Source organism: Eleutherodactylus coqui, chromosome 11 (genome assembly GCF_035609145.1).
Source record: "Eleutherodactylus coqui strain aEleCoq1 chromosome 11, aEleCoq1.hap1, whole genome shotgun sequence".
Classification (NCBI taxonomy): Eukaryota; Metazoa; Chordata; class Amphibia; order Anura; family Eleutherodactylidae; genus Eleutherodactylus; species Eleutherodactylus coqui.
In genome coordinates, this window is record NC_089847.1 from 62608300 (window position 1) to 62634483 (window position 26184).

Genomic DNA, 26184 nt, shown 5'->3' on the forward strand with positions numbered 1-26184 from the left:
GTTTAAAATAAAAAAATCTTCATACATGTTTTAATGACAAGCCACATGTCCAGGTTTTTTTTACTACTGCAGCTGCATGCAAGGGTTATAAAGTTTTGTAGAACAAATTCCTCCATGAAGAACGTTTTTGAAAAAAAAAATTATATATATCATTCATCCATGGCCAGTAGAACATGGATGTAGTAATAATCAGTTGTACAAAACATTATAACCACGGTGGATTCTGAGTATTTGTAAGTACTGTACGAGTAGTGCAGATATACAATGTGAATAATTCAAATAAACCCAATAAAAAGAAATACATTACACATGAATAGGTATAAACCATTGAAACTTTATAAGCATTTTTAAAAGCAATGTACCTTAAAAGTCTAAAATTCTATGAATTCTGGTACCGGGGACCAGTGTCGCTGCTGGGGAAGGCATACATCAGGCATGTTTGGACAGCCTCTCTGCCTCGCACACTGCGACCTTCAATTGTTGTTCCAGTAGTAGAGTATGGCTGGACTTCATATGTAAACCCCGAAGTCTGGGTTTCGTGGTAATGGGGGGGCCACATGGCAAATAGCCTTGCATTAACTCTTGCTGATAATGGTGTGGGGGGGGGGGGGGGGTTGGTGTGGAGATGATGGTGCTGTGGGTGGGGTTGACCAGCTGCTTGCAACCTCCTGCTGTGTGTACTGCTGGCGATAATTGTCCATCTGCCCATTAAGCTCATTGTGTGGGGTTGCCATCTCCATCAAAAATTGAATAAAGTTCTGGGTGGAAGCCTGATGGATCTTGGGCAAGTGGCGCATAACAGAGGTGACATGCTGACCGAAGCTTTTAGCTGTGTCATGAAGTGTGGTCATGCATTGCATGAGGGTTAATACCTCCATCTGTATTTCAGCACTTGTTGATGCGACCGTGCTTGCTGTTGAGGCCAGCCTTCTATGCTTACAGGGTGGGGGAGCTTCAACGACTGCAGAGGTTGAGGCGATAGATTGGCTCCACAGTGCTTGATTCGCCACCCATCTCCATTGCAGCACACTGTGGCGATGTGATGGTCTCAGCCAGCGTCTGTTCCTCAACCTGTGGCTCTAAACTATTAGATGAGCTGTGTACACAAAGAAAAAGCTTAGGGTACTTTAGTTCAAGATTGGACATAGTGATATAGCACTAATTGAGATTGGACGAATTGTCCACCTGGATGAGTTTTTCCTTGGACAAACTTATGAAAGGAGAAGAAAATCTTGGACATAAGGTCTGCCTGGACAAGTTTTTCTTGGACAAACTTATGAAAGTACAAGAAATCTTGGACCATCCGATTGGTTCATGTCAGTCACATAAAATTTTTTAACTTCCCTTAGATCATTAGAGGGAAAACAAATATCTAAATTATTTTCATACCCCTTCTCTTAATCCAGATCTTTTCCCATCACTTCGTTGAACTTCATGGACATGTCAACTTTCAAATGTACTAATTCTGCAACTATGAAAATGGAAAAGGAAGCACATGAAACCATTTTATGGGAATCCAGTCTATGTATGAATGAAACAAATTATATTTTTTCATTACTGCTGCACAAAGTCACCATGGGAAAGCAGCAACTCTTTCCAGAGAATCAGCATGTATTAGGCTGGTGTATATCATTTGGGCATTACATTCAGTGAAAAATTCTTACAAACTAATGTCTCATGTATTTAACTGAATGCCTACACAATTGCATTTTAAGGCCATGAAATTCCAAGTAAGTAAATTGCATGATCAACAGAACTATTCAAAAAAATGGAGGCTGCAGTTTACCATTATTTACTATGAATACATCATAACACTTGTATGACTGTCATACCTGGTGCCTGCAAAGTAATACAGTAGTAATGAAACAAAAGGATCAAGTGAATCTCTTGCTGGTCCCAAACCCTAACTTGAAGACTTGGTGTTCCATGATGAAAGATCTTGGCGTTACCACCCGTTTTTTCTTTCTTTTTTTAGAACCATAACAAACACGTAAATGTAGAAGTATCTTGAAATAATGCATCCTTTAAATAAAGAATACCTCCACTAAGGGCATATGGGTCGTAGAAGCAGCACATGAAGTTTCTATGGTACCCATCAGAAGAGAGGGCAGCGTAGGCTATTAAGTATGGTGGAAACATTTAGAAGGTAATGTTGCCTTTTTCTTCTACACGTAGAGAGGACAACAAGCTCTTGGTGTACTCTTACCTGGATGTTGAGATATGATAACAAGAAATAGCACCAGCCTGATGTGATGTTTAGTTGAAAGCACTGACCTCCACTGCTGGATCCTCTAATATCCAGCAAAGGGAATCATTTGTGATAAAGAAGGAGGATACATAATGACCTAATTCTGGGCCAACGGTGTTTCTAGATTTGCTATATATCTGAAGGTGGGGTATATGTGCAATAATTCCTCCCTGAAGAGCTAAGGATATCATGATTTAGGTGAGACCACAAAGTCCCTCTACTTGTATTTTTATTTTATAAGATGCAAAACATGGAAAAGCATGAGACCCTCCATATAAATACTGGAAGAATTCAATAAAATGGAACCACTATGGGCAAATGTGAGACCTATTCACTTGGGTTTCTATGCCAGAGAAGCACACTGTTAGGTAGTATCAGGCAATCCCTATAGAGCTAACCTTTATACTTACCGGTATGTATTATTTTTATAATTTCTTCTAGTTTTCACAGTTCAGCAATATCTTTCTTAAATGATTTTTCTCAAATACAGCTCTAATTATTCTTGGCAATACAATCCTTGATTAATTTTTCTTGCATTGTAGTGATTAATGTGTTCTGAGCACTGATGTTAATGAACTGAGAGAAATGTGATAGTGAAATGTGATTTTTCATTTTTTCTGCAACGTGTTAAAATCAATCATGGAAAATAATATGACCCAGGGATCACTTCAATTAAATCACAGACATCAAAAACGAGAAAGTGTCGTCTCTACGTACAAACTATGCTTTATTTTCCTTATAGACAGGACATCAAATAGCACAGAGGACACGTTTCCACCGACAAGTGGTCTTGATCACATCAGATGTGATCAAGACCACTTGTGGGTGGAAACGCACCTTCTATGCTATTTGATGTCCCATCTATAAGAGAAACAAAGCATATTTTGTACGTAGAGCTGACACTTTCTCGTGTTTGGTGTCTGCAATTGCAAGCTCAGGACTTGCGGCTGTGACAGGTGCTCCGTACGTACATGCATGTAACCCTGGATTTTCCCATTGGAGGAGGTGAGCTGACTACTTTTTTCTTTTTACAATTACATAAAAGCCTGATAAATATCCCCATTATTAAAACCTAACCTTTAATAGATATTTATAAAAAAAAAGCACCCTAAAAGGCCCACAATTCAAGATAAATCAACAGATTCAAATATATTCAAAATAGGCAGGATACACTGTCCCAAAAATTCAGACTCAATAAATTATGAGAATATTAATCCTCAATATCAACATGGCACAGTACGGTACACAAATACATATGCCAGGTGTTACAGTTACTAGAGGTGATGAAAGGACATCGTGAATTAATCAAATTGTGTCAGTCTGGGAAGCTTATAAAGCAATGCACCTATCCCTGCACTGATCCTGTTATGCCACTACCTAACAACAGAGTAATCGTCCCAAGAAGGACAAACCCTCTCCACAGTGGCTACCACTACAATGTCTACTAAAGCACCCTATAGTGCAGCATCAGCATCCTCAGCTCCTAGTGATAATCGGCTGCCAACTCGTTTGCCCACTGATGCATGGTTCATTCAGAGGATCCAAAGGTACTGAATCATAGCTTCCACAACAACTGGTATTAACACCCAAGATGGTCTAATGTAAACTAAAGCTGGTTAAGTGCTTGTTTAAATAGTCCACTTATCAGTCTGAGCCAATAAAAAGGTCCATCACATGATTATATCATAGCCAATCAATGCCCCACATACATGCACGCATATCCCATATGTGATCCCGAATTGGGTAAATGACAGCATGGACTTACCAGGAGAATGGTTTAAAAGATATCCATATCGCATATAACAATCCCACTTAGATGCCACAGTGCTGTACAAATGCGGCACAAACTACAACATGCATGCATGCGCGACATCTCTGACGCATAAGATACATCACCAAAGAGTGCATCCAGAGAGCACATGCTCCAAAGTGCCCACTTATATAGTGACAATAGTCCTTAATGCCATTATTAAATATTAATAATACCCCTCAGTGCCGCTATTATATTGTAATAATGCTCCTTAGTGCCCCCTTATATAATAATAACTAGCTGATATACCCGCCTTTGCTCAAGGTAATTTGATACAGGTGTTTACGTGTTGTTTGCACAGAAAGTTTTAGGAATTCATGGTTACTTTAGAGAAACCAAGGAATAAAATATGTATATACATAAAGGAGCGTTAGATTCTCCTCAGGCTGCACGTACCGATGTCCCTCTGCAGAATGTGCCACCCCTCCCACTCTGATCACTTTTTACCCTTAAAGGTACAGTTACCTGTTCAGGGTGAATGTTCCTTGTCTGTTGATGTGTCTGAACTGTGTCCTTTCTCTTACCATCTAGGGCAAGCCAGACCCCTAAGTTGGAGCGTGAGGCCGTCTTTATTGGGACAGTCACCCCGCTTGCAGGCAGGACTCCCTGGGGTTAAGTTGTCTTGTTAGAGTAGAGACTCACAAGACAATGATGACCCTTGATGTGGGCTTCAGTATCTTGGCCAAAATACGAACCAATATCTCGTACATACTTTAGCTATTCCATCTGCTTATGCCTGTTAATACCCTAAGCAAGTGTTCTGGCATTTGTCAGTCATGTTGGATGTCTACACGCAAATCCTATTTGCAGTTCAGTTTGTTATGGTGTTCATCTGCATTGCGAGTCTCAGGACAATCCTGTCTTTGAGGGTGAGTGTACCTATAAATATTAGGCAATGTATGCTTTTCTGTATCTGGCTTGAGAAAGGAGGCATTGTGTCAGTCCCCTGAAACGCGCTACCACTAAACATTGTTATATTTGGTAAATAGTGGTCTAATTGATGCTTGGGGTCTAAGCTGCAAGACATTTTTCAATTGACATAGCGTTATGACATCATTGAATGGCTGGGATTGGTTAACACAAAGCTGGCTTTCGTTGGCTGATGACGCGCTGAGTTAGCCAATCAGAGCATTAGCTTTCTGGAGGTGGGGCATTCCAGCCCCGTCTCCAGAAAGCAATGCTCTGTCGGAGTGGAGGAAGAGCGACAGCCTGCAGCAGTGCCGCAGATCATCGCAGAACTCCGCAGGAGGTGAGTATTAACTTTTTTTCCCTACAAGTAGTTAGCATATAAGATGACAAGTAGTTAGTTTCCCCATTGAAATACATTGGAACGCATTAACGGAGTTTCAATGCATTTCAATGGGGAAAAGTGCTTTGACATACAAGTTTTTTGCCTTACGAGCTCCATCTCGGAACAGATTAAACTCGTGTGTCAAGGCACCACTGTATATCCCAAACTCTATATTTTAACTTACGTTGTCGGTCATCTAATACGCCGTAAAATACAGTAGTTTTACTTTTGCCATACTACTTAATAAGATATCCTTGAAAAAAATATATATATTTTCCGGCACCATCTTTTAACAGGTATAACTTTTTTGTTTTTCCTTTGTTATGGTTGTGTGAGAACTCATTTTTTGCAAGACGTCTTGTAATTTCTATTGTTACAATTTTGACTTTTTGATAGCTTTTTATTAAACTTTTTCTTGGAAACAGTATGACCAAAAATGTGCAATTCTGGCATTTTAAAAAAATAAATTCTGATGACATTCACTGAGCAGGATAAATAATGTGTTACATTGATCGGACTATTATGGACATGGCAATGCCAAATATACAAGACCATAGAGGACTTCAACTTGCATTATTTTGATCGCTCAAACAGTATAATGTAATACCACTGAGTTACATTATACAGCATTTTGACAGGCAGTCTATGAAGGTGTGTCACAGGCTACATGTTAATGGCGTTTTGCAAATTACTTTTAAAGAAATATGTCCATTTTAATTATTCCATTGAATATTTTATTATTTCTGGAACATGTGCCAGGCGAGAGCACATTTTCCTTTCCAACATATTATCTGCCCAGGCCGACGCATTGACTGCCAGATGAGATAATCCTGGCAGCAAAGTTCAACCTGAAACAGTTTAGCACTTATGAGTGCTGTGCCTCTTTGTGCACAACCCCAGTAGGTGAGCCTGGTAATACCTTACTCTTCCTTACCTTATTAGGCCTCATTCAGACGAGTGTGTGTTTTGCGCGCGCATAATGCAGGCTTCTAAAAAAACCAATGGGTTCCTATAGAAGCATTTATATGCGTGGAATTTGAAGTGCAAAACAGCGCGCACCTAAAAAAGATAGGACATAGGTATGTGTTTTGCAGGAGTTTCCATTGACTCTTATGGGAGCAGGAGTTAACAGAAACTCCTGCGCAGGGAACAGATTCTCCACTGCTTATGACAGGGCATTTAAAAGGTGCTTCTGTCCCGCTTTTAACTCCTCTGTCCTCTCGGGGAAGAGGAGACACCCCAAGGGTTCCATTTATCCCCGCGGGGAGTCCCCTCTTCACTGAACACTGTGACAGCGCTGTTACGATGTTCAGTGATGAGGGGACTGCAGCAGGGATGAAAGAATCCGCTGCAAGAACTTGATGCTATCTCATTGCTTGCAATGGGGTCGGTGCTCCTGCCTCCCCATTGAAAGCAATGGGGGCGAATCGCTATTACTTGATGCAGCTGTGACAGCTGCAGCACGGGATTCCTCGGATGTGAAACCCCTGGATGCTGTCACATTAAGGAGCTACAGCTTGTTGTCAAGCGCCAGCCCCATTCAAAACATAGGGAGTACATTGTTGACTTCTACCACAGCTGTCAAAGCTACTTATATAGCAAAGTTCTATTAGCAGCACATATAAATCACCACTATTGTGGAAGAACCTTACAGGGCAGAGATGCAGCAGCAACATGGATCAGAACCATGATCCACCCAAGGTAATCAAATGAAAAATGTGGCAGCATTAGTAGGGGCAGAAGAGATTGAAATATTCTTTATTCTCCCATCACAAAAAGGGCAGCGACCTTTCGGCTGCCAATTAGGTCATTGTCAAGCATCTTAATTTGATTAGTTATGGCAGTAATCTCCTGCCACATCTGTCACAGCTGTTGACAGGGCTTCCTGAAGGGAGGGATTTTTTTCCCCCGGCCACCAGAATACAGAAGAAGACTGCTGGTGACATGGAGAAGAGACGGACAGCTCTTCTAGGTGAGTTAATGTTTTGTTTTTCTCTACAGCTAGGGATGATTTTCAGCCCACCACCAGGACTGACATGCTGCCGGTTTTTTTCATTTATTTATTTTGATTTCAATTTTTCCTGGGACTTTAGATGTAGGGTTTAGTTTATTCAAAAGACTACTGCAGATAGAAACTACCTAGTACAACCTGCACAGCATCTGGGTATCTTTAAAACCATTTAACCCTTTATGGCTATATCTGTGCCTAAATCTTTAGATGCAGAGTTTTGCTTTATCTAGAAGTGTACTGCAGCTAGAATCTACCTATAATAACCCGCACAGCACCATAGTGTCCCAGGTAGTTATCTTACCTCGTAACGGCTATATTAGCCCCAGGCTTATTATCCCGGGCTAATTTATCTGTTTTAGACTAGACCATATCCTGAGAGTAATCTGATAACTATCACGATCAGATTACTCCTTTTTGCTTATGTCTTGGACACAGTTTGTCTGTGAAGACGATCATACAATTAACTGGCTCTGGTCTTAGAGCCACTTCCAGACAGTTGTATTTTCGAGTCTGAGTTGTCTGGCTCTATTCTTCCAGACACCCCTGAATTCTCGTCAAAACAATTGTGCTAGCCACAACCCAGTACACTACTGGTATAGCGTATTGATACCCCTGAGGAACCCACCAAGTGGGTGAAACGCGTAGGGTAACGCTGGTTAACGCCTAACTGCGTGTCAATTCTATTTTATACATCACACACAACTAACAGGACTGACTATTTTAGTCACGTTTGTTGACCAATAACCTACACAGGTCGAGTCTTAGTGCTTTACTTTGACTTTGCGGGCTGAGCGGTACCGGTCGACTCTAACCCGATTGGTCTCCATCTATGTGTGGCAAATGCTCTCATTATCGTCTTATACGATTTATTAATTGTTTGTTTTGTTTTTCTCTTTTCCTTATTTTAGTTATTTCTAATAAGTTACTTTTTAATATTATTAGCTTTACGGTCCATACAGTTAAGTCTTTCTCAAGTTTATACTTGGACCTATACTGCCTTTGTAAACTGATTTTCAGGGAAGGGCTTATATTTCAAGCCCGCCCCTTCACCCCCATCCCCCCGAAAATTATCGCTGCAGGGGTTGCCTTCATCCCATTGCTTTTAATGGGGGAGCAGCAGTGCCGGCTCCATTGAAAGCAATGGGATGGCATTGTGCTCCTCTGTCACAGCTGTGACAGAAGTGGCAGGGGATTTCTTCCTTTAGGACTGAAACATCCTGGTCCTTAAGAGGTTAGCATAGTAACATAGTATTTAAGGCTGAAAAAATAACATATGTCCATCCATTTCAGCCTATAACCCCCCAATGTTGGTCCAGAGGAAGGAAAAAAGAACATGAGGTAGAAGCCAATTTTCCCCATTTAAGGGGAAAAAATTCTTCTTGGATTCAAACCTGGCAATTGCAAAAATCCCTGGATCAACAACCCTTCTGAAATTATTAATGATTATAATATGAATTGTATTATTCAAGAATGCATCCAGGCCCCTCTTGTACTCTTTTATAGAATTTGCCATCAGCACATCCTCAGGCAGAAAGTTCCAGTCTCACTGCTCTTACAGTAAAGAACCCCCTTCTATGTTGGTGTATAAACCTTCTCTTTAGACATAGAGGATATATATAGATCATGCGAGAGATCTCTGTATTTATACATAGTTATTAGGTTGCTCCTCAGACATCTTTTTTCTAAACTAAATAATCCCAATTTTGATAACCTCTCTGAGAATTGCAGTCCACCCATTCCATTTATTATTTTAGTTGTCCACCTTTGTTCCCGCTCAAACTCTGAGTACCGATGTCTAAAACTGTACACATTATTCCATGTGTGGTCTGACCAGTGACTTATAAAGAGGAAGAACTATGTTTTCGTCATATGCCCCCAGACCTCTTTTGATTCACCCCATAATCATATTTACCTTCGCAGCAGCTGCCTGACACTGGTTGATTCAGTTAAAGGGGTTGTCCCGCGAAAGCAAGTGGGGGTATACACTTCTGTATGGCCATATTAATGCACTTTGTAATATACATCGTGCATTAAATATGAGCCATACAGAAGTTATTCACTTACCCACTCCGTTGCTGGCGTCCCCGTCTCCATGGCTCCGTCTAATTTCAGCGTCTAATCGCCCGATTAGACGCGCTTGCGCAGAAGGGTCTTCTCCCTTCTGGCCGGTCTGGGCACGAGCGGCGTTCTGGCTCCGCCCCCTTCTACGCGTCATCGCGTAGCTCCGCCCCATCACGTGTGCCGATTCCAGCCAATCAGGAGGCTGGAATTGGCAATGGACCGCACAGAGCTCACGGTGCACCATGGGAGAAGACCCGCGGTGCATCGTGGGTGAAGATCCCGGCGGCCATCTTGGAGGAAAAGAACGAAGAAGCTGCAGACAGGGGATTCAGGTAAGTAACATTTTTTTTTTAAATTTCATCACATTGGGTTTGTCCTGCGCTGAACCCCCCTGCCTATGCAAAAAAAAAAACAAAAAACGTTTCGGTGTGGGACAACCCCTTTAAGCTTACAGTTAACTAAAATCCCCAAGTCCTTTTCCATGTCAGTGTTTCCCAGTGGTTTCCCATTTAGTGTGTAATGGTGACATGTACTTCCCTGCCCATGTGCATAATAACCTTACATTTATCAGTGTCAAACCTCATTTGCCACTTTTCTGCCCCCAACTAATCCAGATCCTCGTGTAACCACTTTGTGCCCTCTCTCGTGTTACATTCTTTACATAGTTTTGTATCATCTGCAAATATTGATATTTTACTGTGCAATCCAATTAAGGTATAAAGGATAGGATGAGGGTTAGGTCAATGAGACTTTCTAATGTTAAAACCGCATTGCACAAAAATCATAAAGCACAAACTTGCGATCCCATTTTTAAAAATGCAGCGATATTGCAGCGTTAAAAAATGCAAGTGCGTAAGAGCCCTTAGAGTGAAGGTGTATCTGCTCAGGATGTTACAGAGCAATATATGTAGGAGTTAATTAAATAGCTGGTGTTATATGAAATGGCAGGACTCCTTCAAGATCTCTTGCATTATAGCTACTTTAATGGCATGTATGTCATTTGAGAGCCACTGGTCAGAGATGATAGAAGTTATAGGTGTTGGTGTAGTTTCATTATTGCTGTAAACGTCTCCAGAAGATGATGGGAGGAAGTGAAAATAGCAAATGTCGCTGTTAAACTGATGGAGTTATAACACTTGGGGTCAGTTCTTCATAGACAAGATATGCAGAATTGGAGAAGTCAAGTTCTCCCCCTGTTACATGTTCATGTGCTCCTGTACTACAGGATGTGTCATTGGAGCTTCATCTTCCGAAAGGTCTTTATGTGGAGTGATGATATCAGTAGTAACAGTCCTTTTCTGTTCTCCTGAGGGACTGTCTTCCATCATGGTGGCTGGATCTTCTCTGGAGATTTCTTCCTGCTTTAGTTTAGAGATTTCTGATGGTTTCAACTCTGCAGGACATATCTCAGATGCCTCATCTTTTATAGGTTGTTCAAGTGTCTTTATGTCATTGTCCTTGTCTGTTCCATCCTGTTCTGCTGATGGATCGGTCTCCATCAGGGAGGCAGGATTCCCAATGCCATCCTCTTCTTGCTGCAGTCCAGAAATTTCTATCTGTTTCAGTTTTTAAGGACGTCTCTCAGGAACCTTTTCAAGATATGAGTCAGTTGTGATGGTGGTTTTGTTGGTAGCAGGTCTCTCTTGCATTGCTAAAGGTCTAATCTTAATTTTGCAAGGATCTGTGTACATCGACCCCTGAACTACTGGGGGTCCCATCCTGATTATAGCAGGATCTTTGTATGGGCGCTTTTTAAGCAACTAAGGGCATGATCAGGATGAGAGAAGGATCATCATTTTATGGACTGTCTTGAGCTTCCAAAGGTCCCCTCCTGAGTATACATGGATCTCCGAATGTGTCTACTTCCACAGGAACTTTTGCATGGTTTGATTCATGAGCGTTACCTGTGAGAGCCTTCTTGGATATCTGTGTCTCAGGTATGGTACGGTTAGTGTTTCTGTCTTTTTTGGCTTGCAGCTTTTATTCCTCCAATAATCTGTAGAAACATTCTGACTGTGCCATTTCTGTTGTTTTCTGGAGAGCATCCAGGTGGCCACTTGGCCGGCCTCAGTAAGATGTTTTAAACCTGAAGCCTTTTGGTGGTTTAGGTTTAACAGTCAACTCTGTAGGCAAAGTTTGTTTAGTCTCCGCCATATTTGTTTCAGGAATTTCTATCACTATCTGTTTGGGTTTCTATGCCAAAGAACCACAATGTTAAGCAGTATCAGGCAATCCTTACCTTTTTAGCCCCTGGGGTAGCCTTTATACTTTTCTATTATTTCAATTACTTCTTCTAGTTTTCACAGTTCAGCAATATCTTTCCCAAATATAGCTCTAATTATTATTGGTAATACAATCCTTAATTCATGCTTTGCATTGAAGTGGCTAATGTGTTCTGATTACTTATGTTAATGAACTGCAACATCTGAGATTGTGGTGCAGGAAATTAAAGAAAATATGTACACTAATAAGCCTGCTGAAAATAATAACTGGAAAAAATGTAGGCATTACTGGGGCTATAGGCTATATTACAGGGGTTTGTCCAGGATGTCATCTCTGTACATGTCTGTTATTTCAAAGATCTAAAATAATTTACTAAATGTTCAGTTATTATAGCAAGCTATCATAAAACTGAAGGTTTAACATAACATAGTAACATAGAATGTAAGGCCGAATGAAGACAATGTCCATCTAGTCCAGCCTGTCTATCCTTCTATGTTGCTGATCCAGAAGAAGGCAAAAAACCCCAAGAGGCAGAAGCCAATTAGCCCTTTTGGGGGAAAAATTTCTTCCCGACTCCCTAATGGCAGTCAGACTAATCCCTGGATCAACCTCTAATAGTTCCTACCTGTCTGTAAACCAGGATCAACAACTCGCTGGTCACCTAAAATTTATATCCTGTAATATCCTTCCACTCTTGAAAGACATCTAGAAAACCTACAAAATATATTGAACTTTACCTCCTCTTAAGGGCTCATCCAGACGAGCATGGATCATCCCCACGAAGAGTAAAGAATCCCCTACCACAGCTGTCACAGCTGGGGCAGAGGATTGTGATGTTCTGCCGTTGCTTTCAATGGGGCTGCTGCTGCTGTCAGCGCACCCATTGAAAGCAATAGGATGCCAGCACCCCTGCAGTGATATAACCCCTTCCCTGAAAATCATTCCTAGCTTGTGTAAAAAATAAAAAAATATATATATTCACCTCTCCACCACTGCCAGTGCTCAGGCGCATCTAGCCGCTTGCATCCGGGCACTGTAATGAAGTTGTTTAAGCAGGCGGGGATTTAAAATCCTCACCTACTGAAAGCGCTGCGTCTGATTGGCTGAGCGTTCAGTCAATCACATTGCATCCTCTATAGTTACGCCCCTGCAAATAGCCTCATTGGGGAATAGGGACTGATGTGAATGTGACAATCACTATACAGTGCTAAAGAATATGTTGGTGCTACATATAGTAATCAGTAGTAAATAAATAATCATGCATGCATATATATGTATGTATACCTAATGGCAGGGCCCCACTGCTAAAAATCCAGCTGCCAGTAGCACTTACAGATGTAAGTGCTATTGGCAGCCAGGACTTCCTTAGAATATACCTGTAAGTGCTCCTTCACAGCCAGGACTTCCATCTTCAGGCTAACAGCTTGCGGTGCATACTATCTTACACAGTATTACATCATTCCTTCCCCTGCTGCAGCACACAGAGCACAGTAAATGCTGCAGCTAAGGTAAGGACTGATGTAATCCTCTGCGGGATAGCATGCACTGCAAGCTGTCAGGCTGAAGATGGAGGTCCTGGCTGTGTATGTGTGTGAAGGAAGATGTAAGCGCTATTGGCCACACAGAGGTTAAACATGATAATTATAAAACAGAGGGCTCTACTATTAATAATAGGAGCCACAGATGTGATCCTGTTTATTGGGATAACAAAGGGTGAGGTCATTTTACTAATAAGGGCCACAAAGGCCAGAGGGGTGCTATCATTAACTAGGGCAACAAAGGGGGGGGGGGGGGGGGGGTGTCCTTTTAGTAATTTGGAAGCCACCACAGTGGTCCTATTACTAATTGCGGCCACAGTGGGGGTCCTATACCTAAATAAGGATCCTATTGTTAATTGAGGTCATGGTGGGGGTTCTGTTACTAAATATAGCTAATTAAGGGCACAGCAAGGGTCGTATTACTAATTTGGTCCATAGACAGGTCCTATTGCATATGTGGGGCCACAGTGGATGTACTATTATATGGTGGGGCTCCAATAGACACACCATTTAATGTGACCACAGACAGGGCACTATTACTTAGAAGGGCCACAGAGGGGTCCTTTTACTGGTTGTGACCATAGAGAGGTCTTATTACTTAGTGGTCCACATTGTGACTATAGGGAGGTACTGAAACGTTCATTAGGGGGTTGTGATAGCAGGATAGGGAGAGTGTACAGAAATGAGTCATGGCTATAAGAAATCTCAGTGGACCCAGACAGGAGCACAGGTAGTCTTCTCATCCATTATTCCAGTGATGCCCATGGAATAAGGAGATGTAACAGGATTCTAGAGGTAAAAAAATGGTCTATGTCAATGGTGCCATCAGCAAAGATTTGGATTTCTAGACTATGGAGCCAATTACCTATATGATGGACTCCTTGTTAGGAACGGGTTGCACTCAACAAACATAGGAAAGCATATATTTTCTGGCACCTTGCTACACTCATCAGGAGAGCTTTAAACTATATTGGAAAGAGACGTGAAAGGCCAGGTAAAAATATACAGCTAATCCATACAATTAAAAACCTTGCTATAAGAAGTCGAAAGAAAGAACAAAGACCAAAAATTCTGAAGGAAAGAGGAGGAGCAAGAGACACTGATCACAAACTAAAATGTTTCTACACAAATTCACAGACCATGGGGGAAAAAACAAGGAGAATTGGAATACCTAGCACAGGAAGACAAATATGATGTCATAGGCATCACGGAAACTTGGTGGGATGATACAAAAGATTGTAATACAAGGCTTTAAGGATACAATTCATTTATAAGAAATAGACTTAATAAAAGGGGAGGTGGTATTACATTGTATGTTAGGAAAGCATACATCTCCACAGAGATTCAAGCTTTAGAGAATGGTAGTTTGGTAGAAACTGTTTGGGTAAGAATACAAGGAGAGAACAACAGAAAGGACACTATTGTAGGCATTTATGTACTATAAGCCACATGGACAAGCGAACTATCCATACATTTATTGGGAATCTCTCTCAGGCAAAACTAATGGGTCCAACAAATTGTTATCTGCTCTTGGTGACAAATTTATCTTCCAAAAGGTAGAAGAGAAAACAAGGGGATCTGCTATCCTGGACCTAATTCTTACTGACAAGGAAGAAATGGTTGAGGAAGTACAGGTGACTGGGACCTTAGGGGGCAGTGATTGTGCCATCATTCAATTTTGAATAACAATGGTAGGAAAACCTGAGAAGACTCAAACTTCAAGGTTGGATTTCAGAAAAGCAGATTTTAATGAACTCAGAAAGAGTGTAGGAAGAATCCAATGGCTGGATGTTCTTAAGGAAGGAAATGTCCAAGAAGGTTGGGGAATATTGCAAAATGAGATTCTCAAAGCACAGTCTTTAACGATCCCTAAAAGAAGGAAGAATGGGAAACATTTAAAGATACCAGGATGGATAAACACTTACACACATGCTAAAAAGAGAGAAGAAAAATATGTTTACTGTATTAAATTAAAAGAGGGAGGCATATCTAAAGAAGTCTGCAGAAACTGTAGGGCAAGAGTCAAAATAGCTAAAGCTGATATTGAATTGAGACTTTCAAGAGAGACGAAAAGCAAAAGACAAGTCAAAGATGCTATAGGATGATTACAGAAAGAAAATGCTGAATTGGTCAAAAATGATTTTGAGAAAGCTTAAATTCCTATTCTGTATTTGTTTATTTTCAGAAAGTAAATGCAACATCAGCTGATCTTCCCTGTGCTATTGGGGAAATAAAAGAATGCAGGTTAGCTATGAGCAGAGAGGTGGTGAGAGAACACTTAGCTAACTTTAATGAATTTAAGTTTCCAGATCCTGATGAATTACATCTTAGGATACTGAAAGAAGCATCAGAGGTAATTGTTGAACAGGAGAAGTCCCAGAAGATTGGAGAAAGGTAAATGTTGTCCCTATCTTCAAAAAAAGGGAAGAAGATGTGAGCCTGTGAGCCTGATTTCTATACAGGGAAAGGTCTTTTAACAAACTATTAAACAGCATATATGCAAGTACTTGAATGAGAATTGAGTCATTAACCAGAGCCAGCAAGAGTTTGTAAGTAACCAGTCATACCAAACTAATTAATTTCCATCCATGACAGAATCATAGACTGTGTTGATCAGGGAAATGCAGTAAATATTGCACTCCTGTGGTGTTAAGGCAGCAAAATGCAGTCCTAAGCTCTCTCTCATGACCTGAAGGTTGCGAGTTCAATCCCCGCGTGTTTCAGGTAGCCGGCTCAAGGTTGACTCAGCCTTCCATCCTTCCAAGGTAGGTAGAATGAGTACCCAGCTTATGGGGGGTAATAAATGAAAAATAAATTACCTGAAAGCACTGCGGAATAAGTTGACGCTATACAAAATAACAAGTCCTAGTAGTTGCCTTGTCAATCCCATATATGGTTGCTTAAAAAAAAACAACCATATATGGGATTGACAAGGCAACTGCTAGGTGGATTCACAACTGGCTGAGTGATTGTACTTAAAGTGTGGTCATAAATGGTGGCACATCCAACTGGAAGAATATTTTAAGTGGAGTACCACAAGGCTCAGTCCTCAGTATTGTTCAACCTTTTATAAATGATTTAGATGAGGGAATTGATTAGAAACTGATCAAATTTGCAAAGCTAGGAGGGATCGCTAACACTAAATAAGAGAGAGGATTCAAAAAGATACAGACAAGCTAGAATAATGGGGAGCAACTTACAGAATAGTATTGAACAGTGAGAAATGCAAAGTCCTACATCTCGACAAAAAATATGAAAGGAACACATACAGGATGGGAAGAATTGAGCTAAGTACCAGCACATGTGAAAAAAACTTGGGTATACTAATAGATCACCGACTGAACATGAGTCAACAATGTGAAGCAGCAGCAAAAAAGGCAAACACAATTCTGGGATGTATTAAGAAAAGCATAGAGTCTAGATCACTTGAGGTAATTATCCCCCTCTACTCTTCCTTAGTCAGACCTCACCCGGAAGACTGAGTCTAGTTCTGGGCACCCCAATTTACAAAAGACATCAACATACTGGAGGCTAGAGTCTTTATATACCAGGAAAGACCTTTGAACAAATTATTAAACAGGATGTATGAATTACTTGGATGACAATGGAGTAATTAACCAGAGCCATCACGGGTTTCTAACAAACAAGTCATGCCAGACAAATCTATGACAAAATCACTGACTGAGTTGATTACAGAAATGTTGGAGACACAGTATATCTTGAAATTAGTAAAGCATATGACAAAGTATCTCATACCAACCTTGTTGAAAAAATGACCAAATACGGGATTGATAAGGCAAATGTTAGGTGGATTCATAACTGGTTGAGTAAAAGTACTCAAGGAGTGGTAATAAAGGGCTGCACATCTAATTTGAAAAATGTGCCAAGTGGGGTACCACAAGGCTCTGTCTTGGGCCCAGCGTTGTTCAACATTTTAATAAATGATCTGAAGGAGGGAATTGAGGGGAAACTAATCAAATTTGCAGACAATACAAAGCTAAGTGGGATAGCTAACACTATAGAAGAGAGAGGATTCAAAAAGATCTAGAAAAGCCTGAACAGTGGTCGACGACTAATAGAATGGTATTTACCAACATAGTAACATAGTTTGTAAGGCCGAATGAAGACAATGTCCATCTAGTCCAGCCTGTCTATCCTCCTGTGTTGTTGATCCAGAGAAATGCAAGGTCCTACATCTGGGCAAGAAAAATGAAAAAAAAAACATGCAGAATGAAGCTAAGCAGCACATGTGAAAAAGATTTGGGTATTTCAATAGATCACAAACTGAATATGATCTACAGCGTGATGCAGCAGCAAAAAAAGCAAACACGATTCTAGAATGTATTAAGAGAAGCATAGAGTCTAGATCACATGAGGTAATTAGCCCCCTCTACTCATCCTTGGTCAGACCTCATCTGGAATACTGTATCCAGTTCCCACCCCAATAACACCCCAATTTTAAAAATACATAGACAAACTGGAGCAAGTTCAGAGAAGAGTTACCAGGATGGTGAGTGGTCTTCAAACCATGTCCTATGATTTAGTGAATCCTGCAATTAGGAGGTGACCATGGAGATATCAAACCAAAACAAACCGTGCATGACACCATGCACGAGTGTCCTGAGGGGGACTGCAATAAATGACAAAAGACGAGCACCCTCTAGTAATAGAGGTTGGTATTTATATGCAGCAGACTGATGGTGATTGGCTGGCTGGAGAACTTCACACCATCAGCCAGCCAAATCAACCACACCTGCAGCAGTGTGCTCTTGTAAACTCATAGTAGTACAAGTCCCAGGAGCACAATGTGACAATGCCATTATCCCTCCTAAGCTGTTAGCAGGCTTGCTTACTAATTATCAGATCTCTCACATGATGTTCACTGATCGTTTTTGTTTCAAGTTGGCGATGCTCTTGAACTTCAGTGTCCTCATCCTTCACTGTATCCCATAGTTCCCACTCCCAGTAGACCTCTGTCCTCTCAAGTAGTCCATATACAGCACCTCCATCAGTCCTCAGTATTTTCCGTGTAAACAGTTTCTCCATGGTGCCATCTTTCTCTGACACTTGCAGGGTAGTCTCTGCGCTCACTGTCTTTCACAGCTTAGTGCAGCACCATCACACAGTGCTTATGTAGCTATGCTCACTGTTCCTTGCAGTTTCACACTATGTTGAAATACAGGGGCTGGTCCTGCTGTGCACTCTGCTGGCCCTCGCCATTAGCAAAGGTGACTGCCATGAACCCTTATAGACCTCAGTTGCTGCTCTCATCAATCACTGCTGTTGCATGCTCTCTGTCCACTCACAAACAAACAGACTAAGATGGCTGCCATGTCATCACATGGGATGGGACTTAGTCTCCAAGCCCAGCACTTTCTAGAGCTTTCTGGCGCATTCCACAGGGGAAAGGTGGAACCTCCCTCCCTTTCAATCCAGCCCTACCAATGGGCTTTCTTCTGGGTATTGATGTGCTAGCCACGTCACAACCTGCATTACAGAGGAGAAGAACCTTGTCCTGGCAGTCTCTAATAAAAGATGGTTCCCTGAGCACCCCTTCACACCCCTCCCCACACTGGCCATGTCACTGGACTGGTGGTGGGGTAATCATACTGAGCTGTTTTCTCTAGTGCTGGCAAGTGCGCTAATGACCTGACACTCGGCCACTCTGTGCACTCTCTTCACTCAACCTTCTGAATGGGGCTAGTCCTAATGCTGCAACCATTGACCGCATGTCAGAGCATCTGCAAGCCGTTGCATCTGTAAAGAGGAGGCTGCTCACCCTCCCTTGTATCAATTAACAAAATGCAAAGTGAATGCACAAAAGAGAAATCTAAATCACATTCATATGTGACCACACTTTGCCTTCAAAACAGCATCCATTCTTCTTGGCACACTTGTGCACATTAAAAAAAAATCTCGGCAAAGTGTTTTTTTTCAAACAGCATTGAGAACTAACCACAGATCTTCTGTGGATGTAGGCTTGCTCAAATCTGTCTGTCTCCCAGATAGACTAAGGGCTTCTGCAGACTTGCGTTTTTCTTGTGCATTTTTTTCACGCGACATCACTACGTTTTTTTCACGCGATCGGACTGTCTAATGTTAAAAACGCATCGCAAGCTGGAGCTTTGCAATTTTTGTGCGATGCATTTTTAACATCAGTATAAAGAAGAACACGGGGTCCTGGAAATGATGATATGGCTCCCACACCGTCCTGATCTCAATGTAATTTAGGGCTCCTGCACACTTGCGTTTTTCTTGCACTTTTTTTTCACGCGATATCGCTGGCTTTTTTTTTACGTGATTGTCAATGGGACTTTCTAATGTTAAAAACGCATTGCATAAAAATTCCAAAGCTCCAACTTGCGATGCGTTTTTAACATTAGAAAATCCCATTGACAATCGCATGAAAAAAATGCAGCGATATCGTGTGAAGAAAACACGCAAGAAAAAAGTGTGCAGGAGCCCTAAATTACATTGAGATCAGGGTTGTGTGGGAGCCATATCATTATTTCCACGACCCCCTGCTCTTCTTTACACTGAAGATAGTTGTTAAAGACATTGGCTGTATGTTTGCAGTCATTGTCCAAAATTTGGAGTCAATCAGACACCTTCTATTTTTAAAATAAATTCTTTCTTTGCAGCATTTTCCCACACTTACCTAAAACTTTTGCACAGTACTGTATAATAGGGAGTTGTCATTTAAATGATTCTCCAGCACCTTCCATTAACATATTTGTGCTTTTAAGAGACACTTCTAACAACAATAAGGGAGCTACAAGTATCCATTAGAGATGAGCGAGCGTACTCGTCCGAGCTTGATGCTCGTTCGAGTATTAGGGTACTCGAGATGCTCGTTACTCGAGACGAGCACCACGCGGTGTTCGAGTCACTTTCATTTTCTTCCCAGAAAAGTTTTCTGGCCAGTAGTAACACAGGGAAGGCATTACAACTTCCTCCTGTGAAGTTCCAGCCCTATCCCACCCCCCTGCAGTGAGTGGCTGGGGAGATCAGGTGCCACCCGAGTATCTAAACTGGGGCCGGCCGCGGCTCGCCACAGATGCACGCTGAGAGACATTAGGGAAAGTGCTGTCTTGCTGTAGCTGCTATAGGGAGAGTGTTAGGCTGTCATCTTCGTCTTCAAGAACCCCAACGGTCCTTCTTAGGGCCACATCTGACCGTGTGCAGTACTGTTGAGGCTGGTTTTAGCAGTGTTGCACTTTTTTTTTTTTTTGTATATTGGGCGTGCAGACCATAGCGTCCTCAGTCGGCAGTCATTTTACTGAGTATAGGGGCAGTACTGGTGAGGCAGGGACAGTGGTATAGGGAAAGAGGTATACTGGCTATATAGGCAGTGGGCTTTTTCAAAAAAAGTGTTCAGTTTACTGCGTGTCTGCTGGGGGTAGTAGTCGCTCACTTATTACCCAGCTAGGTGTTACTGCAGCCTTGCGCATAATTTTTTCTGGCTGGACTGTGCTTTCAATAACCACAGTCATCCTCCAACAGGGAAATCCATATACAGGCTATATAGGCAGTGTGCTTTTTCCCAAAAATTGGAAAAAATACAATATTTGGGCTGCCTGTGACCGTCTTCAGTTTACTGCGTGTTTGCTGGGGGTACTAGTAGTCACTCATTATTACCCAGCTAAGCGTTACAGCAGGCTTGCGCATAATTGTTTCCTAGCTCTGCTGTGTCCGTTACATGATCGCCGTCATCCCGCCAGAGGGAAACAGTATACATATACACGCTGCATACGGTGTCTGTCTGGTTTTTCACCTCACCATTTTAAACAATTGAAGCAAAATACTTAAGGCCTACCACTGGCCTTTGGCCACTTGACTGGTTCTGCGCTGTGAATTCCAGTAGCTCAGTCATACGCACTTAGATCTCACTACAGGCTTGCGTATAATTGTTTCCTGGCTCTGCTGTGCGCTCCGTAAGCGAAGTCAGCCTCCAACCACAGGCCAATAAGCGGCACATTTAATTACAGCGTTGTGTTTCTGCTCTACTTGTAATACACCATGCTGAGGAGTAGGGGTAGGCCTAGAGGACATGCTCCCCCTATACTGCTGCTAGTGATATGTTACTGGGGCCTGTCTAGACTGCAACTACTACTGAAATGGAACTAATACTGTACTCCCCCTATACTGCTGCTAGTGATATGTTACTGGGGCCTGTCCAGACTGCTACTACTACTGAAATGGAACTAATACTGTGCTCCCCCTATACTGCTGCTAGTGATATGTTACTGGGACCTGTCTTGACTGCTACTATTACTGAAATGGAACTAATACTGTGCTCCCCCTATACTGCTGCTAGTAATATGTTACTGGGGCCTGTGCAGACTGCTACTACTACTGAAATGGAACTAATACTGTGCTCCCCCTATACTGCTGCTAGTGATATGTTACTGGGGCCTGTCCCTAATGCTACCGCTGAAATGTTACTAATTCTGGGCTCTGCCTATACAGCTGCTAATGCTATGTCACTGGGGTGTGGAAATGGAGGCTTCCCAAAGACATGATGGCGGCGAGGCCATTTCCCATTAACGCGGTTACTGTTAAGGTGCATATAACCACGGACACGTGGAGAGGACACGTAGTGCCTCAAAAACATCCCCCTCCTCCTCCAACAATGAAAACATTCTTGACAAATACCTTTGCATTGGTCCGTCTGGTGGCAGTCCAAGAATTTCACCTTTAACGACACAACAAGAGAGCCCCCCCACCATCCCCCCGCCACGGCCCACTTAATCCTGGCCACATTCCGAAAACCAACTAAATAAAACCGCGCTACTAAGTCCGCAGTTGCGACCACATTCCCACCAACGCGGTTACTGTTAAGGTACATATTACCAGTCTGACTGAGGCATGCACTGTGGGCCGAAGCCCACCTGTATTGTATCTGACGTTAGCTCTGCTGAGCAGGGCACTGCAATGGGATACATTTATGTACCGCCGATGGGTTCCAGGGAGCCACCCATGCTGGGGGTCCACAGGGACTTCACATTACGGATTTGTACCTGCCAGTGTCTATGTATTAAAAACCCCGGTCAGACTGGGGCATGCAGTGTGGGCCGAAGCCCACCTGCATTTAATCTGACGTTACCTCAGCCGTGCTGGGCAATGCAATGGGATTTATTCATGTAACGCCAGTGGCTTCCTGGGACCCACCCATGCTGTCGGTCAACACGGAGTTGTACCTGCCTGTGTCTACTTAAAAAGAACCCCAGTCTGACTGGGGCATGCAGTGTGGGCTGAAGCCCAGCTGTATTTAATCTGACGTTAGCTCTACTATCCGGGGCACTGCATTGGGACAAACTACAGGCGCAATACAGCGCTAATGAGACGTGCACAGCTACGCTAGCATTGGAGTCTGCTCTTGGCCCACGATTGCTGAGGGTTTGTGCAGAGGCCTATGTCCTGGGTGCAGTGAAAGTCCGCTTCCAGCCTAGGATTGCTGAATCTGTGGGCCGAGGCCTATGCCGTGGGCGCGGTGCAAGTCTGCCATGTTTGACCGCTCAGATCAATTTTTTTTCATGTCTTGGGTTTCCTGGAACCCACCTATGCTGTTGGTGCAAACTTAGTTCCCATTGCGGTATTTGACCTGTCTGGCACAAAGATACTGACTGACTTGGGTAGGGGGCAGAGCGCTGACGGCTTTCCCCTTGCAGTGTGGATTGAGCTATGCGACACCTTGACAGAATGAATACTGTGTGGCACATGGATTCCCCATTGCTCTGCCCACGTTTGCAGCTCCTGATGGAGGTGGGACAGGATTGGAGTTCTCATTGCTTCTGTACAGCATTGTGGGCTATCGCCCCGCCCCTTTTAAAGAGGGTCACTGCCTGGCCCTGCCAACCCTCTGCAGTGTGTGCCTGCGGTTCCTCCTCATGGCAGACGCACTTATAAATAGACATGAGGGTGGTGTGGCTATGAGGCCAGCGTGTGGCATGAGGGCAGCTGAAGGCTGCGCAGGGACACTTTGGTGTGCGCTGTGGACACTGGGTCATACGGGGGGGTTGGGCAGCATGTAACCCAGGAGAAGTGGCAGCGGAGTGTCATGCAGGCAGTGATTGTGCTTTGTTGGAGGTAGTGTGGTGCTTAGCTAAGGTATGCCTTGCTAATGAGGGTTTTTCAGAAGTAAAAATTGTTGGGGGGGCACTCTTGCCGCTATTGTGGCTTAATATTGGGACCTGGGAACTTGAGATGCAGCCCAACATGTAGCTCCTCACCTGCCCTATCCGTTTCTGTGTCGTTCCATCACTTTCTTGAATTTCCCAGATTTTCACAAATGAAAACCTTAGCGAGCATCGGCGATATACAAAAATGCTCGAGTCGCCCATTGACTTCAATGGGGTTCGTTACTCGAAACGAACCCTCGAGCATCGCGGGAAGTTCGACTTGAGTAATGAGCACCCGAGCATTTTGGTGCTCGCTCATCTCTAGTATCCATCTCTGAAATATGTGGAATGCAAATACAGGATGGTACAATGCCTCTAGCACCCTAGATGTTTGACTGTTTAACAGGCCTTGTAACATGACCAGGGCAGCTCATTAGTGTACAGTAGATTACTAGCTAGGGGAGCTGTTTATGATGTGGTTCTCCAGGGGTATAGTTTCTTCTTGTAGACAGCAGCTAGAGAGAGCTGTGAAGAGACTTATAAGGCCATGCAACGCTCCTCTGGGAAAATTTGCATGCAAGCCAGCAACCTACAGTACACTGAAAAGGGGCAAAATTCCCCAAATAACTGTCAATACATGGTTATCTTTTCCTTCTGCAAGAGACTTTGGCTTTGGCTTATATTCCCAGGGATGTTACCAGGGCTGTTACAAGGTCAGATACTGACTTTCAGAAATGCTACTTTCTAATAAGTGGTGCCTTAAAGGCTTTGTACCATCTTCTATTTGCATAATTAATTTCCAAGAAGAGCATGTATAGCCTTATAAGTCTCCTTGCAACTACTAGAAGTTCATCATCAGAATAAACTATACCCTTTTTGGTCCATGAGATGTGTGGAAAATGCATATAACAAGTCAGCTACTGTACAACTAGGCAGATGCTATGGGAGAGAATTAAATCAAGAAAAAAATATTTTTTGATGATATCACAGATAATATATCTAAAATATTACTAAAAATGTAAAATTCCCTGTTATATAATGATGTGATAGTCCCATAGTGTAAGGATCCTTCTCTGAAGCAGGCACTAAATGGCCATAAAATACAGGGGAATCTTGGAAGAAGCCTGCTGCTGTCTACAAGAGAAATGTGGTTTGAGAGATTTATTGTCCAGCAAGGCAACAAAGCCAACCATAAAATGAAAGCAATCAAAGCAAGCAGCTAAGTCCAAATCAGGACATCAGTCCAATTTATAATTTGTAGTTGGACTGGAAATTAGCTGTTAACATATAGTCCCTATGCAAGTTGACAGATGATGAACAGTTTTCTTAATTAGAACTGTGTAGTGTCTACATATGTGTGATCTATCTACACAGATTCAAAACTATTGATGTCAAAGCTACAAAATACTGACATGAAGGGGTGAATAATTATGCATTCAGTTATTTTAAAGGAGTTATGCATGGAAGAAAAAAATTGCTAATTTCCTCAGCATTCTGGAAAATCATCAAATAAATTATACTTTTTTTATATACATTTTCCGCTGCTCCCCTTCCATTGGGACTTGGTCCCTGCTGGTCTTTACTTCCTGGTGCAACAATGATGTCACCGACACCAGGGACATGTGACAAATCCAGCCAATCCTCAGCTCTGCAGCAGTAGCATGTCCTATTGTCAGAATGCTATTGCTAGTGTGGCAGTAGGTAGAGGACATCTTCTGAGATGTGGTACAATTTTCTTGCAAAATGCATCACACTCACAGGCAAAAATTGCAGGTTAAAGAGTGCAATATTGGTCGGAGTTTTTCGAACCAATATTGCACTCGTCTGTGTAAATACAGCCTGAAGGATGTAAGACCAACCTTAGAAAATAGAACAGCATTCGTGGTGCAAAAGAGTCCAATAGGCGTTTCCTTAAAAGGACATCCTTCTTCATTGATTCCATACAATCTACAATCTAGTAGGAAAAAACGAATGAGAAAAATATTAGCAGAAAAAACAGGAATGACTCACCTGGTGTAAGCAGCACAGCCCAATGAAAGGCCAACTGCCACACCTGTCGTTCCTGCATGCCACTGGGCTTACCACTTCTTATGTCTAGGAGGACATCCACAGAATGGGGACAGCATCTGGGAAAAGCCAAATACCATGCAGGAACATTCAAAATTGTAGGACAGAATGCAGAGTTAAAAATCCTGCGCTCATAAGCAAGTAGATCAAAATCAAAGCAAAATACACTTACTTTGAAGGGGGGTCTCGAGAGCTTGAGTGCCCCCAAGGTGAAACCAAGCCCTGGATAAATATACCACTATGGGAAATAACAGCAGAACATACACTCTGCACAGGCAGGGTGGGGCAGTGGTGCAACAGGTTTCGGAGTAGTATAACCTCTTTCACAGCGTCTGCGTTCTACTCACCACTTCATCAAAATAAGCATAAAACTTACAAAACAACCATCAGGAAGTTGCTACACATTTCAGCGCACGCAGGCGCCTTTTTCAAGCATAATAAAATACATTTCTGTGTACTGTTTTAGTATGCTTGAAAAAGGCGCCTGTGTGCGCTGAAACACATAGCAATTTAAGGATGGTTGCTTTGTAAGCGTTATGCTTATATTGAAGGATGAAAATCAAAGTTTATAATACCTTGTAGAATCCTATTGGACCTTTTTACTTCTGGCATTTAAATCTTTCCACTCTAATAAAAATTAAACCTTACAAGCACAGAAAACCCCTTTCCCCCCTTTTTTAAACCTTTTATTCCAACATGGGTAGATTGTGATACACTTCATATCCCAGACTTCCAAAAATACATAAGGGAATTATAGGAGAATGGGGAAAGATAAGGTGGCATGGACCTCCCTGCCATCAAGGGATACCTCCAT

The 26184-nt window shown here is 42.3% G+C and overlaps 1 long non-coding RNA gene across 2 annotated transcripts; it reads right to left on the reverse strand.

Moving 5' to 3' along the window:
- Nucleotides 1–333: 333 nt before the first annotated feature.
- Nucleotides 334–25635, reverse strand: LOC136582610 (uncharacterized). 2 transcript variants are annotated; one of them, XR_010787201.1, is made up of 5 exons: nt 25543–25635; nt 25386–25429; nt 25163–25257; nt 1390–1471; nt 334–1096 (listed from the first exon to the last, which is right to left on the reverse strand). It is a non-coding gene; the product is annotated as an uncharacterized lncRNA (long non-coding RNA). The 2 variants fall into 2 exon arrangements; XR_010787200.1 differs by lacking the exon at nt 25386–25429.
- Between the last annotated feature and the right edge of the window lie 549 nt (nt 25636–26184).